An 18,041-nucleotide genomic window follows, 5' to 3' on the forward strand; every position below is an offset into this window, starting at 1 on the left:
AAAAAAATTTTCTTTGCTCTTGTAATGTTTTATCAAATAAAACGTTGTATCTTCGAGTGTAACTGACAGCCGCTTATTTTGGCCCCTTTCCACAACTTAAACTACCCGCCCTGTCCTGCGGGTTTAGCAGGGCGTTTCAATACTGTTTCCAGTAGTTTGTCGTCAACAGTGCAGTTTTACAGTAGTGGATTTCTTTGCCTGTGTGTGGGAAACATCTTAGATTTATTCACACTCATGGTGAACTGCCAGAAGCTGTACCATTGATCAGTCCTCTGCAGGTAATTCTACAAGTCGGTTCTCTCTTTCGGCGTTGCTACTTTACTTCAGACAACCACTTCTTCTGCGAACAGTCTTAAAGAACTTTCTACTAAATAATTTATGTACATTGTAAATAGTAGTGACCCTGACACACTTCCCTGAGGTATTTCGGAAATAACCTTTACATCCGTCGATTTTGTTCCATTAAGAGCAATGTGTTGAGTTCCGTCTGCACGGATGTTTTGAATCCAGTCACAAAACTGGTAGATAGTAAGCTTGTATCTTTTCACTAATCGGCAGTGCGGGGCGGTGTCAAATGCCTTCCTGAAGTCAAGGAGTATGGCATCAATCCGAGGGCCATTGTCTACGGCGCTATGGGGGAACAGAGCGACCTGAGTTTTGCAAGATTTCGGTTTACTATTTCCGTGTTGATTTTTATTGAGGAGATATTCATTCTGCAAAATCGCTATTATTCTTGAGCGTTAAACATGTTCCGTAACCCTACAAAAGACTGACGTCAACGACATAAGCCTATAATTAAATTCATGTGTCCTACGACCGTTTTTAAAAAGGGAGTGACCAGCACATTTATCCAGTCGCTAGGTAATCATTGTTACTTCAGCATCTACGATTAACTGTTGCTAGAAGGGGAGAAAGCTTTCCGCATAATCTTTGTAGAATCGGGTAGATATCTCGTCTCGTCACGATGCTTTTCCGCGACAAAGCAATTGTAGTTGCTTGTCAATTCTGCGAACGGTTATCTCAATATCCGCAGTTTCGGCATTAGTTCGACGATTGAAAGGAGAGACCGTGTTACAATCTTCCGCGTTGAAACAATTTCGGATGAGCAAATTCATTATTATGGCCTAGTGTCTGTTATGTCCCGTTTAGGTGTCAGTATGGTGAATGAGTGAATGAACATATCCTCAGACAACATTCACGCACGTAGTGATAAGGACTTAACGAAAAAAGTTGTGTAATTAATTTTAAGTGAGTCTGAAGGTACAAGTTTGCAGTCAGAATAAAGCTTACATCTCCAAGCCAAAGTATCTTAGTACGCCGCTGGAGGATTCATAGCAAAATGGTTTACCTCATTCATGGAATTCAGTACCGTGCGATTATTGCTTCTCGGCTGCAGCAGATACGTTCCAGCTGTGTCACGCCAATCCACATGACTTCTTTATGCGTGTGGACTGACCTGGTACAGCTGCAACGTACCCTGTGCTACCGAAAACGAATTACCACACGTTTTCGTTGTTTCTATTCTTGTCATTTTCAGTCTGAAGACTGGTTTGACACAGCACTCCGTGCTGTTCTACTGTACAAGTCTCTTCAACTTCGCATAACTGCTTCATCGAACATCCACTTGAACCTGTTGACTCTTTGTCTCTCTTTCTACTAGTTTTACCCCACCTACCCCCCCCTCCGCCCCCCCCCCCCCCCCCACACACACACACACTTCCGTTCATTACGAAGCTGACCTACCTCTGATGCCTCAAGGTTGGTCCTATCAACCGACCCGTTTTTATAGATCAGTTGTGCCATAAATCTATTTTCTCCCCAGCTCAGTTCAGAATCACATCATTAGTTATTCGATCTACCCATCTAATCTTCTACTATAGCACCACATTTCAAGAGCTTCCATTATCATCTTGTCACAGTTGTTCTATCGTCCACTTTTTACTTCCGATCAAGCCTATACTCCTAACAAATCGCTTTAGAACAGACTTCTTCACATTTATATGTTCGGTGTACTAAACCCCTCTTTCTCAAAATTCTCTTCTTGGTATTACTAGTCTGCGTTTTATGTTCGCTTTACTTCATCCATCGTCAGTTGTTTTGCTGCTAAAATAGTTAAAGACATCAACAAACTTCAGCATCTTATTTTTCAATCAGGTTCTATCAGCAGCACATGATTTAATTCTACTACCTTCCCCTACTCTCGGGCCGGCCGCGGTGGTCTCGCGGTTCTAGGCGCGCAGTCCGGAACCGCGCGACCGCTACGGACGCAGGTTCGAATCCTGCCTCGGGCATGGATGTGTGTGATGTCCTTAGGTTAGTTAGGTTTAAGTAGTTCTAAGTTCTAGGGGACTAATGACCACAGCAATTGAGTCCCATAGTGCTCAGAGCCATTTGAACCATTTGAACCCTACTCTTGTTTTACAAATTATTTACATGTTGGTGTTATAACCTGTTTCCAAGACCTACATTCCATTAAACAGATCCTCTAAATACTTTGCGGCTTCTCATAGAATTACGGCGTCTTCGATAAACTTCAAAATTTTTATTTAGTTTCCCTGAACTTAAGGTAGTTTTTCTAATTTTCCTTTGTTTCTTTTACTTCCTGCTCAGTGTACAGGTTAAATAATATGAAACAGTAAGATACTATCCCGTCTTCACTGCTTTTCAGATACTTATCTCTACTTTAGAATCACAATTGCAGTGTATACCAGGACTGCAGACAATTATGCAAAACAACTAAAAATTAATAACGTAACTGTATTTTATCGATGTGATGACTGAAAAGTTTACTGCTACTAAAATATTACACTGAAGCGCCAAAGAAACTGGTATAGGCACGCGTAATCAAATACAGAGATATGTAAACAGGCATAATAAGGCGCTGCGGACGGCAACGCCTATATAAGACAACAAGTGTCCGGTGCAGTTGTTAGATCGGTTACTGCTACTACAATGGCAGGTTATCAAGATTAAGTTTCCAACAATACATTTTCACTTTGCAGCGGAGTGTGCGCTTATATGAAACTTCCTGGCAGATTAAAACTGTGTGCCGGACGAAGACTCGAACTCGGGACCTTTGCCTTTCTCGGGCAAGTGCTCTAACCTCGTCTCCTACTTTCCAAACTTTACAGAACCTCTCCTGCGAACCTTGCAGAACAGGTTGGAAGGTAGGAGACGAGGTACTGGCAGAAGTAAAGCTGTGAGGACGGGTCGTGAGTCGTGCTTGGGTAGCTCAGACGGTAGAGCACTTGCCCGCGAAAGGCAAAGTTCCCGAGTTCGAGTCTCGGTCTGGCACACTGTTTTAATCTGCCAGGAAGTTTCAAGATTAAGTGTGTTTGAACCTGGTGGTATAATCGGCGCACGAGCGGTGGGACACAGCATCTCACTGGGGATTTTCTAGTACGACCATTTCACGAGTGTACTGTGAATATCAGGAAACCCGTAAAACATGAAATCTACGATATTGTTACGGCCGGAAAAAGATCCAGAAAGAATGGGACAAACGACGATTGAAGAGAATCGTTCAACGTGACTGAAGTGTAGCCCCTCCGCAAACCGCTCCAGATTTCAGTGCTGGGCCATCAGCAAGTTTCAGCGTACTAGCCATTCAACGAAACATAATCGATATTGGCTTTCGGATCCAAAGGCCCACTCGTAGGCAGGTGAACAAGTTTCTTTGGCTCTGTAGTGTAGTTTATGCGAATCATTTTCGATTGAACGTTTAGCATCTTCAGCGACCTTCTTACATCACATGAAGTAGCTTTTTCGAATTTTTTGCTTAGAGGTAACATTACTACTTTGACGAAGGGACCTTTCTGTAGTCTACTGATTCGATTTTGGACCGTAGGAATACAGATGGGATATACTGAGATCAAAGTAGAGGCGAAGATTACAGTAAAAGCCCTAGTCTCCCCTGGTATGCAATGTAGATTTTTGTTTCACACACACAGGTTACTAGGTAGTTCGTTCCACTGATACATGGCTTAAACGCAGTAGTGCATTGGAACAGCCGTGGGTACCCGCAGAAACGTATGGAAGGACATAGACGAAATAAAATTTGGTTTTTCTATTTAACTGAGGCTGAGAAAGTGTAAAGTCCCAAGAACTAAATTTGTTAGACAGTGCCCAAAGCTATTTTATCTTGCTACAGTCTGTAACACTTCGTAAGCCTGCAACACTTCATAGCTTTGATACTATTAATTCCATGCCTTCCTCTTCCTATAATGCTGGGTGGTATAAATAAAGTTGAACAAAATACGTTTTTAAAGCTAGAAATTTTGAGTTGATTGGGTAGAGTGTAAACCAGGCCAGCATTCGACTATGTCGATATAAGTAACCTCCAAAAACCACACAGAAACTTACGATAAAATCACATTTCACCAACTTGGAACTGAGTAAAGGTCTTCCTCTTCTCATCAGTTTTACACGTAATTCTGCAGCCATTTCAACTAGACAGCGGGATACGTCAGTATGATTGCATGTAGAGCTCTGTTGCAAAACTTTTGGAATGTGAAAATTCATGGAGAAGTCGTCTTTTCGAACGTGAAATTTCGTACATTTTCCTTCTCCTTTAGCATAGATAATGATACTTGCTTTTGACGGCAGATGTGTTTGGTTCTCTACACTGTTACAGTATAACATGGCCATGTTCTTCAGTCTACTGCAATCACTCTGCGGTTCAAAACTCTATGTATAGGGCGTCTTCTTTGACCACCAGAGTAACTGTAAACTACTGTTGGAAATACACTCCTGGAAATTGAAATAAGAACACCGTGAATTCATTGTCCCAGGAAGGGGAAACTTTATTGACACATTCCTGGGGTCAGATACATCACATGATCACACTGACAGAACCACAGGCACATAGACACAGGCAACAGAGCATGCACAGTGTCGGCACTAGTACAGTGTATATCCACCTTTCGCAGCAATGCAGGCTGCTATTCTCCCATGGAGACGATCGTAGAGATGCTGGATGTAGTCCTGTGGAACGGCTTGCCATGCCATTTCCACCTGGCGCCTCAGTTGGACCAGCGTTCGTGCTGGACGTGCAGACCGCGTGAGACGACGCTTCATCCAGTCCCAAACATGCTCAATGGGGGACAGATCCGCAGATCTTGCTGGCCAGGGTAGTTGACTTACACCTTCTAGAGCACGTTGGGTGGCACGGGATACATGCGGACGTGCATTGTCCTGTTGGAACAGCAAGTTCCCTTGCCGGTCTAGGAATGGTAGAACGATGGGTTCGATGACGGTTTGGATGTACCGTGCACTATTCAGTGTCCCCTCGACGATCACCAGTGGTGTAAGGCCAGTGTAGGAGATCGCTCCCCACACCATGATGCCGGGTGTTGGCCCTGTGTGCCTCGGTCGTATGCAGTCCTGATTGTGGCGCTCACCTGCACGGCGCCAAACACGCATACGACCATCACTGGCACCAAGGCAGAAGCGACTCTCATCGCTGAAGACGACACGTCTCCATTCGTCCCTCCATTCACGCCTGTCGCGACACCACTGGAGGCGGGCTGCACGATGTTGGGGCGTGAGCGGAAGACGGCCTAACGGTGTGCGGGACCGTAGCCCAGCTTCATGGAGATCCTACGGTCTTGGCGTGCATCCGTGCGTCGCTGCGGTCCGGTCCCAGGTCGACGGGCACGTGCACCTTCCGCCGACCACTGGCGACAACATCGATGTACTGTGGAGACCTCACGCCCCACGTGTTGAGCAATTCGGCGGTACGTCCACCCGGCCTCCCGCATGCCCACTATACGCCCTCGCTCAAAGTCCGTCAACTGCACATACGGTTCACGTCCACGCTGTCGCGGCATGCTACCAGTGTTAAAGACTGCGATGGAGCTCCGTATGCCACGGCAAACTGGCTGACACTGACGGCGGCGGTGCACAAATGCTGCGCAGCTAGCGCCATTCGACGGCCAACACCGCGGTTCCTGGTGTGTCCGCTGTGCCGTGCGTGTGATCATTGCTTGTACAGCCCTCTCGCAGTGTCCGGAGCAAGTATGGTGGGTCTGACACACCGGTGTCAATGTGTTCTTTTTTCCATTTCCAGGAGTGTACTTTGTGTAGAATGGGGGTGGAGGAGGGTGGAATGCTTGTGAGAATTGCGGACAGATGTGTAACAAATATTCTGCAGTGATGTTTGTTATGCACTGGAAGTTGTTCGTAGAGTCCACTAGTTGACTTGTGGAGTTGGTCTCATTCTGCGGCTCAATAATGGGCTGCACGGGGAAGTGACAGAAAAAATTTGAGGATATTATTTTGCTCTATCTTCTGTATCCACATAAGCTACAGTAGTACATGTAAACTAGTGCTATGCCAACAAAACAGATTAACCTACAGTGAACAGTGTGACAACGGAAGAATGACATTTTAGTCTAGCTGGAGACATGAGTTGGCAAGGGATGCGTACTTATACTATCTTGACGATGTTTTATAAACACATATTACTCCTCATGTCATCTGGAGCTGCATGCAAACGCTGCAAGTACATGGTGAATACAGTTTGCTTGCTGCCTGCCGGTAGGATTGAGGCGACAAACTCTACGACGAAACTAGCACGCGTGCGGCGAGCAGGACGTTGGAGCACTCTGCTACTCAGAAACAGAATTACGTGTGTTGTAGACGTTTCTTAATATGTTCATCCTTCCTTTTAGCAATAATGTCTATTTACAAAGTACTTCTCTTATTCAACGTGAAAACTAAGTTGATATTTAACTAGGATGTAAAATACAAGTTGTGTCAACTTATCACCATAATGCCGTATCGTTTTACATAACGCACCTGCTTGTTATAAATATATCACATATCTGTCGTAAAAACGGTAAATGTGGAGTTTGTTGTGCTGTTTCACACATGTTACTAATTAAAGCTGTCATTCAAGCTCTTAAAAATGATTTCGAAAACATTTTTTGAAATATATCAATACGGAATGAATAGTCAATATTGCACAAGGAGTTAGCTCTTACACAGGATGATCATTAATAAAACCGACAAATTGCAGGGATGTATTCCTGTCTGGGAATAGTCCTAAGAAAATGTGTCCGGAAATGTGTCCCGGAACAGTGCAGTGGTTCATTGCATCTACGTCACAACAGAAGTTCAAAGTGAGGTCCATGGGATTGCAGGTGATAGGAATTGTCTTAGTGGCCCCTTATTGTTAGAATGCCCGCACAACCGACACGCAGGATGGGTTGCTGACACCCTTTCAGGAGTGCGAAGAGAAACTTCGCCAGCGGCCAGAAACAATAACAGACTGGCCAAATAAACATGGAACTACTTCGCCAGACAACATGTGATAGTGTTCCACCATTTGGAACTCATCTGACTCACGTAGCACTCTGCCGACCTGGCTTTATAAGCACGCCTAGACAGTCAGACTGCTAGTGTTTACAAACCGCTGGAACAGTTCCACCAAGTACTTATGTCGGCCCTAGCATTGTATTCGCTCACCATAGCGCTGTAGTAGCGCATTGTATTTTGTATTTTGTAGTGTAGATTTTGGTCAGTATTTTCTTCCAGTGTCTTGTTTCCTTATCTGGTTTGCCACCACAAGAGTTCTTGGGTTTTGTTCTGTTTATTCTTGCATCTTAATAAAGTCGCAACCACCGACTAAAGAAGAAGTAATAGAAATGATCCAGTCCTTGAAAAACAACAAAGCATCAGGAGTAGAGTCAATAGTGGCAAAACTATGGAAGCAGGTTGGAGATAAGACTGTAAGCAAGTTGACGGAAATCTTAAGAAACATTTGGGAGATTGAAACATTACCTAGTGACTGGACTTCCGCCTTGATTGGTCCCTTACACAAGAATGGGGACTTGACTTACATCAATAATTATCGAGGAATCTCATTGGCACCTGTCACATACAAGATTTTTTCCAAGACCTTACTAAACAAAGCCGAACCTCAACTGGACCCACAGCTAGGGGAATACCAGGCAGGATTTAGAGGAGGACGCTCTTGTACTGAGCAGATACTGAACCTGAAGTCAGTGCTACAATAAGTAAAGTGGCTGGTAAGACGTATGACCTCATCTTCGTTGACTTCAGGAAGGCATATGACTCAGTCGATAGACCCATTCTCATGAAAATCCTGCAAGCACCAGGGCTAGGTGAGAAGACCCACAGCCTTATCCAACAGACTTTAAGCAACACAAGGTCACGAGTAAAGTTCAGAGGACCCTCTCAGGAAGTTTTGAAATCGAATCGGGATTAAGACAGGGAGATGGTCTGTCCCCTCTCCTCTTCAACTTTGCCCTGAAAAGGTATTAAGAGAGTGGCGGAAGGAGTTAGCTCGAGAGAAGATTCCAAATGGTATCTCTCTGGAACGTAAGTACAATGGGCTCAGTGTTGATCGCCTGGAATTTGCCGACGAACTGGCTTTTCTATGAGATTCAATTGAAACTACAGTGAAACAACTCAACGTTCCCAGGTAGCAAGCGGCAAATGTTGGGTTCATGTATCACTTGAAAAAACGCTGTACATCACGAACATAGGTGAATCTCCTGGTACACAGCATCTAGACCAGGGAGAGATCAAGAAAACGAGCAGGTTTAAGTATTTGGGAGAAAGGCTGTAACCTAATCTATCTGAAGGAACAGCACTACCAACTCGAGTCAACAAGCCAAAGCTGGCATACCAGGTGACCAAGAATACTTATAATAAAAAATGTCTCTCCTGTAATACAAAACTGAAGCACTACTAGACAGTCATCCATTCTGAAGCCTTATATGCTTCAGAATGTTTAATACTCAATAGGAAGGGTCTTACTGAAAAGCCAGAAATCCAGTAGAGAAAGATAATGAGGAATATACTGGGGCCAGTCAAGAAGAGCGACAATTGTAAAGGGCGACCCAACTGAGAGCTCCACGAGTACTGTGAAAGAATCACAGATGTAGCTAGGAACAGACGTCTAGCATTTTATGGACACGTTTACAGGATGCATCGTGACAGATTGACCAACCAGCTTCTCTGTTGTTGGCAAAAGAGGAAGACCAAGTCACCAAGGTTGATGGAAGTGGAGAAAGATCTTCAGGAAATGGGAATAAGAGAAGGAAACTTCAAGGATCGGACAGTACTCAGGAAGAAGCTTAGACAAAAGTGGTTCTAGGACAGACTATCAAGAGAGAAAACTGGTGCCCTCTGGACACCGGAGAGGAAGGAACAATACAGCCAGAGTATGCGTAACTACTGGGCAAACGTCAAATCCCACTCCAAACGCAATAGTTGAATGTCGTGGTCCTTAGTTGGCCTATACGAAATAAGTAGAAGAACGTGTGTTCAAATTGACTGTTAGTTCTTTCCTGCCGACCACAGAAACTACAGAGATAGTAACGATTGTCATGCAGGATACACATAATCGTAATTTGGCTTACCCCACGTTGGTGGGACACTTTCCTGGAACTTGTACTAGGGTTCGTCTCAATATCCTGTTGAACACGGTCCTCCAAATCTGGTGCAGGCACAGTTCACGGCGTCCTTACTCCTTCGTCCGTCCGAAGAGACCCATGATATTGCAAACCCCCAAAAACGGCTTGAAATATTGTGTGATGTGGTTGGTGTGTGTGGGAGTACTTGTTTTGGTACAGCCAACCTGCCTCTCGACAGTTTCCATCTACTTGACCGTAAGACAAACAGCATCTCGGCTTCTTCCCGACTTGAATGCCAAACAATTCTGCCTCTTACAGTACGCTGCGTCAATCACGCAGCCTGTAACACACAAGGAACGCACGGTATGTGGTCAGCGGAACTGTCATTCGTCAGCGTCACCTACCGTGGCAACGATGCATTTCCGAACACATGTCCATAGGATCTTCATTTGGAGTCAGGAATCGGTCCCTGCAGTATGTCGTTCTTGTTCATGTACACTCTGTGTATAGGACGCTCCTTATGCAAGTTCTTTGACAATACGGTTCGAGGGTGTGGTACAATTGAACCACAATTTATGGTATTCTACTTTTTTGTCGTAGTATATTTCAGTGTTGGCGTAATGTCCATGACATGTGTTTCAATTTTTAAATTTGTTTGTCCTTCGGATCTGAGAATGGGTGATAGCAACCGAACTAGTAATATTGTTTGAAATTATTATGATGCTTGACTAAATCATTTAAAACCCACGTAACACAGCGATTGAATGGGCCGTCCCTCTTAAGAAGGCTGCACCCGCGGAATGGTAAACAGTAAATCTACGACGGGGTGTTGAAAAGTAATGCCTACGAAACTTTTATGTGATAACTCTAAAAGCTTTTTAAATAAACCAAACATTATTAACATTTAACATCTTTATTCCATAAGATTTCGGGATTGCAGCCGGATCTCATCGACTTCTTTCCACGATATTTCGGCTGCCAACCTTACAGACATCTTCAGGCGAGTGTTTGACACTGGAGATTGCTAGTGCAAGTCGCTCTATTTATACTTAAAAGTGCCGCAGGCACGCATGCGCAAGTTACCGTAGCATGCGCGCCACCTGTCGATTCCAAGGCCCTCTACAATATTACTGCATCTATGGAGCGCCAACGAATGCATGAAAAAAGTAAAACATGCACACAGATGTGTCCAAAACAATAAAAGGAAAATTTCAATATTACATTTAAAATTACTTGTCGCTCGACATGTCAGAAGCCATAAAAAGTTTTCTTTTGGTTGAAATTAAAGAAATCAACGGGTCCCAGGCCTTATTCAATAAAAAGCCGCCATCACGATTAATGAGATTTTCCGCTAAACGTATTTCGACGAATTCCTTCACAACTGAATCCCAGAAGGATCTCGATGGGGCCAAGATTTTCGTGGCCGAATAATCCATAGTATGTCCTGTTTATATACAATGTTCGGCTATGGCCGACTTACTGGGCTGTAAAAGGCGAGTGTGGCGCTCATGTTCAACGCAGCGGTCGTGTACTGTGCGTGTGGTTTGACCAATGTAGGCTTTCCCACACTCGCAAGGTATTTTATAAATTCCAGCCTTCCGTAATCCCAGATCATCCTTGGCTGAGCCCAGAAGAGCACGAGTCTTTGTAGGTGGCCGGAAGATGGCTTTCACACGATGTTTCTTCAAAATTCTGCCTACTTTCGATGAAATGTTCCCGACATATGGGAGAAATGCTCTGGACTTAAACACCTCCTTATCCTCTTGATCTTGTGGGTGGCCACGATTTTTCCTCCTTAAAGCAGTACTGACCTGATGTGCAGAATATCCATTATGTTGAAATACCGATTTCAAGTGCTGTAATTCGTCTGCAAGGCTGTCTTTATCAGACACGACATGTGCTCTATGCACCAACGTTCGAAGGACACCCATAGTTTGTGACGGGTGATGACAGCTTGACGCCTGTAGGTACAGATCCGTATGCGTGGGTTTCCGATAGACAGAATGCCCCAATGACCCATCCACCCTGCGTTTAACCATGACGTCCAGAAATGGTAGGCAACCATCCTTTTCAACTTCCATCGTAAACTGAATGTTTGTGTGGATGGAATTCAGATGTTGTAAAAACCGTGAAAGCTCTTCTTCACCGTGAGGCCACACTACAAAGGTATCGTCCACGTACCGCCAGAAGACTGTTGGTTTCAACATCGCCGAATCGAGAGCCCTCTCCTCAAAGTCTTCCATATAAAAGTTGGCTACCAGAGGGGACAGGACTGCCCATGGCAACACCGTCAAGTTGCTCAAAATATTCATTATTAAATAGAAAGTAAGTAGAGGACAGGGCATGGTGAAACAGCGCCGTTATATCGGCCGTAAACTTATTGCCAATAAGTGACAATGAATCCAAAAGAGGGACCCTCGTGAAGAGTGAAACGACATCGAAACTTACTAACAAGTCCGAATCCTTCAGCTGTAGTGTTCTCAGTCTATTGATAAAGTCCGCAGAGTTGCGAATATGGTGCGTACATTTGCCAGCGAAAGGTCTCAGTAGCGATGCCAAATGACTAGATAAATCATATGTTGGAGCACCGATATTGCTCACTATGGGGCGTAAGGGCACATTATCCTTATGGATCTTTGGAAGACCATATAACCTAGGTGGAATAGAACTGTGAGGTCTCAATCTTTTCACAACTTCTTGCGGCAGAGAAGAGGAGTTTAGCAACTCTGACGTTTTCCTTTCTACTTTCCGAGTAGGGTCTTTATCAAGCTTCCTGTACGTTGTCTCACTCAGCAAACTATATATCTGCTGATCATACATATCACGTGGCAACAGCACAGTAGCATTCCCCTTATCCGCCGGAAGGACCACCGTCTGAGGATCTTCCCGTAACTTGCGCAGCGCAGCCCTTTCCATTGAAGAAATGTTGCTCTTCTGAGGACGAGTTCTCGTAAGGGCGCGACATGTTTCCCGCCTGATTTCTTCTGCTGCTTCACTGGATAGAGGCCTGACAGCTTCTTCAACAGCACTAATAAAATCTGTTAAAGGTAAGGTCCTAGGTGTCGGTGCGAAGTTCAGACCTTTCCCAAGTACCGACAGTGTCACGTTGTCTAAATCCTTATCCGTGAAATTTACCACAGAGCGTCGAAAAACATCTTCTTGTCGTGACGTTGCTGAGAGTCGGTCGAACTTCGATGATTGCCTTAAAGAATACTCCTGACGGACCCAGTCTGATTTGGCCCATGTTACACCATCAACCCATTCCCAGGAGAGGGAAGGAAGATTAGATGCAATCTCCATATGCAAATAGAACAGCTCTTTCGAAACCATGTCCAGTTCCCGGCAAGTAAATCGTATCCTCTCCTTCACAAGGGCTAAACTTGCTTTACGAGTGATGAACTTCGCAGCAGCGGTCTTGAGAAAATGTGTCACTCTGGCGAACTTTGGAATAAGGCCATTATCCCGGCATTTCAGTAAGAAACATAAAGCACTTAACAATCTCACACGTTTGTTTCGTAACTTATCCAACTTCTGGATGTTAGATGCCATCCCCTCCCCGAAGAGGTATTTGATGTGACTCTTGAAATTTTCCCGGCGTATCGAATATTCTATAAGATTTCGGGATTGCAGCCGGATCTCATCGACTTCTTTCCACGATATTTCGGCTGCCAACCTTACAGACATCTTCAGGCGAGTGTTTGACACTGGAGATTGCTAGTGCAAGTCGCTCTATTTATACTTAAAAGTGCCGCAGGCACGCATGCGCAAGTTACCGTAGCATGCGCGCCACCTGTCGATTCCAAGGCCCTCTACAATATTACTGCATCTATGGAGCGCCAACGAATGCATGAAAAAAGTAAAACATGCACACAGATGTGTCCAAAACAATAAAAGGAAAATTTCAATATTACATTTAAAATTACTTGTCGCTCGACATGTCAGAAGCCATAAAAAGTTTTCTTTTGGTTGAAATTAAAGAAATCAACGGGTCCCAGGCCTTATTCAATAAAAAGCCGCCATCACGATTAATGAGATTTTCCGCTAAACGTATTTCGACGAATTCCTTCACAACTGAATCCCAGAAGGATCTCGATGGGGCCAAGATTTTCGTGGCCGAATAATCCATAGTATGTCCTGTGGATATACAATGTTCGGCTATGGCCGACTTACTGGGCTGTAAAAGGCGAGTGTGGCGCTCATGTTCAACGCAGCGGTCGTGTACTGTGCGTGTGGTTTGACCAATGTAGGCTTTCCCACACTCGCAAGGTATTTTATAAATTCCAGCCTTCCGTAATCCCAGATCATCCTTGGCTGAGCCCAGAAGAGCACGAGTCTTTGTAGGTGGCCGGAAGATTGCTTTCACATGATGTTACTTTAAAATTCTGCCTACTTTCGATGAAATGTTCCCGACATATGGGAGAAATGCTCTGGACTTAAACACCTCCTTATCCTCTTGATCTTGTGGGTGGCCACGATTTTTCCTCCTTAAAGCAGTACTGACCAGATGTGCAGAATATCCATTATGTTGAAATACCGATTTCAAGTGCTCTAATTCGTCTGCAAGGCTGTCTTTATCAGACACGACATGTGCCCTATGCACCAACGTTCGAAGGACACCCATAGTTTGTGACGGGTGATGACAGCTTGACGCCTGTAGGTACAGATCCGTATGCGTGGGTTTGCGATAGACAGAATGCCCCAATGACCCATCCACCCTGCGTTTACCCATGACGTCCAGAAATGGTAGGCAACCATCCTTTTCAACTTCCATCGTAAACTGAATGTTTGTGTGGATGGAATTCAGATGTTGTAAAAACCGTGAAAGCTCTTCTTCACCGTGAGGCCACACTACAAAGGTATCGTCCACGTACCGCCAGAAGACTGTTGGTTTCAACATCGCCGAATCGAGAGCCCTCTCCTCAAAGTCTTCCATATGAAAGTTGGCTACCAGAGGGGACAGGACTGCCCATGGCAACACCGTCAAGTTGCTCAAAATATTCATTATTAAATAGAAAGTAAGTAGAGGACAGGGCATGGTGAAACAGCGCCGTTATATCGGCCGTAAACTTATTGCCAATAAGTGACAATGAATCCAAAAGAGGGACCCTCGTGAAGAGTGAAACGACATCGAAACTTACTAACAAGTCCGAATCCTTCAGCTGTAGTGTTCTCAGTCTATTGATAAAGTCCGCAGAGTTGCGAATATGGTGCGTACATTTGCCAGCGAAAGGTCTCAGTAGCGATGCCAAATGACTAGATAAATCATATGTTGGAGCACCGATATTGCTCACTATGGGGCGTAAGGGCACATTATCCTTATGGATCTTTGGAAGACCATATAACCTAGGTGGAATAGAACTGTGAGGTCTCAATCTTTTCACAACTTCTTGCGGCAGAGAAGAGGAGTTTAGCAACTCTGACGTTTTCCTTTCTACTTTCCGAGTAGGGTCTTTATCAAGCTTCCTGTACGTTGTCTCACTCAGCAAACTATATATCTTCTGATCATACATATCACGTGGCAACAGCACAGTAGCATTCCCCTTATCCGCCGGAAGGACCACCGTCTGAGGATCTTCCCGTAACTTGCGCAGCGCAGCCCTTTCCATTGAAGAAATGTTGCTCTTCTGAGGACGAGTTCTCGTAAGGGCGCGACATGTTTCCCGCCTGATTTCTTCTGCTGCTTCACTGGATAGAGGCCTGACAGCTTCTTCAACAGCAGTAATAAAATCTGTTAAAGGTAAGGTCCTAGGTGTCGGTGCGAAGTTCAGACCTTTCCCAAGTACCGACAGTGTCACGTTGTCTAAATCCTTATCCGTGAAATTTACCACAGAGCGTCGAAAAACATCTTCTTGTCGTGACGTTGCTGAGAGTCGGTCGAACTTCGATGATTGCCTTAAAGAATACTCCTGACGGACCCAGTCTGATTTGGCCCATGTTACACCATCAACCCATTCCCAGGAGAGGGAAGGAAGATTAGATGCAATCTCCATATGCAAATAAAACAGCTCTTTCGAAACCATGTCCAGTTCCCGGCAAGTAAATCGTATCCTCTCCTTCACAAGGGCTAAACTTGCTTTACGAGTGATGAACTTCGCAGCAGCGGTCTTGAGAAAATGTGTCACTCTGGCGAACTTTGGAATAAGGCCATAATCCCGGCATTTCAGTAAGAAACATAAAGCACTTAACAATCTCACACGTTTGTTTCGTAACTTACCCAACTTCTGGATGTTAGATGCCATCTCCTCCCCGAAGAGGTATTTGATGTGACTCTTGAAATTTTCCCGGCGTATCGAATATTCCATAAGATTTCGGGATTGCAGCCGGATCTCATCGACTTCTTTCCACGATATTTCGGCTGCCAACCTTACAGACATCTTCAGGCGAGTGTTTGACACTGGAGATTGCTAGTGCAAGTCGCTCTATTTATACTTAAAAGTGCCGCAGGCACGCATGCGCAAGTTACCGTAGCATGCGCGCCACCTGTCGATTCCAAGGCCCTCTACAATATTACTGCATCTATGGAGCGCCAACGAATGCATGAAAAAAGTAAAACATACACAGATGTGTCCAAAACAATAAAAGGAAAATTTCAATATTAAATTTAAAATTACTTGTCGCTCGACATGTCAGAAGCCATAAAAAGTTTTCTTTTGGTTGAAATTAAAGAAATCAACGGGTCCCAGGCCTTATTCAATAAAAAGCCGCCATCTCGATTAATGAGATTTTCCGCTAAACGTATTTCGACGAATTCCTTCACAACTGAATCCCAGAAGGATCTCGATGGGGCCAAGATTTTCGTGGCCGAATAATAAATAGTATGTCCTGTTTATATACAATGTTCGGCTATGGCCGACTTACTGGGCTGTAAAAGGCGAGTGTGGCGCTCATGTTCAACGCAGCGGTCGTGTACTGTGCGTGTGGTTTGACCAATGTAGGCTTTCCCACACTCGCAAGGTATTTTATAAATTCCAGCCTTCCGTAATCCCAGATCATCCTTGGCTGAGCCCAGAAGAGCACGAGTCTTTGTAGGTGGCCGGAAGATTGCTTTCACACGATGTTTCTTTAAAATTCTGCCTACTTTCGATGAAATGTTCCCGACATATGGGAGAAATGCTCTGGACTTAAACACCTCCTTATCCTCTTGATCTTGTGGGTGGCCACGATTTTTCCTCCTTAAAGCAGTACTGACCAGATGTGCAGAATATCCATTATGTTGAAATACCGATTTCAAGTGCTCTAATTCGTCTGCAAGGCTGTCTTTATCAGACACGACATGTGCCCTATGCACCAACGTTCGAAGGACACCCATAGTTTGTGACGGGTGATGACAGCTTGACGCCTGTAGGTACAGATCCGTATGCGTGGGTTTCCGATAGACAGAATGCCCCAATGACCCATCCACCCTGCATTTAACCATGACGTCCAGAAATGGTAGGCAACCATCCTTTTCAACTTGCATCGGAAACTGAATGTTTATGTGGATGGAATTCAGATGTTGTAAAAACCGTGAAAGCTCTTCTTCACCGTGAGGCCACACTACAAAGGTATCGTCCACGTACCGCCAGAAGACTGTTGGTTTCAACATCGCCGAATCGAGAGCCCTCTCCTCAAAGTCTTCCATATAAAAGTTGGCTACCAGAGGGGACAGAGGACTGCCCATGGCAACACCGTCAAGTTGCTCAAAATATTCATTATTAAATAGAAAGTAAGTAGAGGACAGGGCATGGTGAAACAGCGCCGTTATATCGGCCGTAAACTTATTGCCAATAAGTGACAATGAATCCAAAAGAGGGACCCTCGTGAAGAGTGAAACGACATCGAAACTTACTAACACCGAGCGAGGTGGCGCAGTGGTTAGACACTGGACTCGCATTCGGGAGGACGACGGTTCAATCCCGCGTCCGGCCATCCTGATTTAGGTTTTCCGTGATTTCCCTAAATCACTCCAGGCAAATGCTGGGATGGTTCCTCTGAAAGGGCACGGCCGACTTCCTTCCCCATCCTTCCCTAATCCGATGAGACCGATGACCACGCTGTCTGGTCTCCTTCCCCAAACCAACCAACCAACCAACTTACTAACAAGTCCGAATCCTTCAGCTGTAGTGTTCTCAGTCTATTGATATAGTCCGCAGAGTTGCGAATATGGTGCGTACATTTGCCAACGGAAGGTCTCAGTAGCGATGCCAAATGACTAGATAAATCATATGTTGGAGCACCGATATTGCTCACTATGGGGCGTAAGGGCACATTATCCTTATGGATCTTTGGAAGACCATATAACCTAGGTGGAATAGAACTGTGAGGTCTCAATCTTTTCACAACTTCTTGCGGCAGAGAAGAGGAGTTTAGCAACTCTGTCGTTTTCCTTTCTACTTTCCGAGTAGGGTCTTTATCAAGCTTCCTGTACGTTGTCTCACTCAGCAAACTATATATCTTCTGATCATACATATCACGTGGCAACAGCACAGTAGCAATCCCCTTATCCGCCGGAAGGACCAATGTCTGAGGATCTTCCCGTAACTTGCGCAGCGCAGCCCTTTCCATTGAAGAAATGTTGCTCTTCTGAGGACGAGTTCTCGTAAGGGCGCGACATGTTTCCCGCCTGATTTCTTCTGCTGCTTCACTGGATAGAGGCCTGACAGCTTCTTCAACAGCACT

Source organism: Schistocerca nitens, chromosome 2 (assembly GCF_023898315.1).
Source record: "Schistocerca nitens isolate TAMUIC-IGC-003100 chromosome 2, iqSchNite1.1, whole genome shotgun sequence".
Classification (NCBI taxonomy): Eukaryota; Metazoa; Arthropoda; class Insecta; order Orthoptera; family Acrididae; genus Schistocerca; species Schistocerca nitens.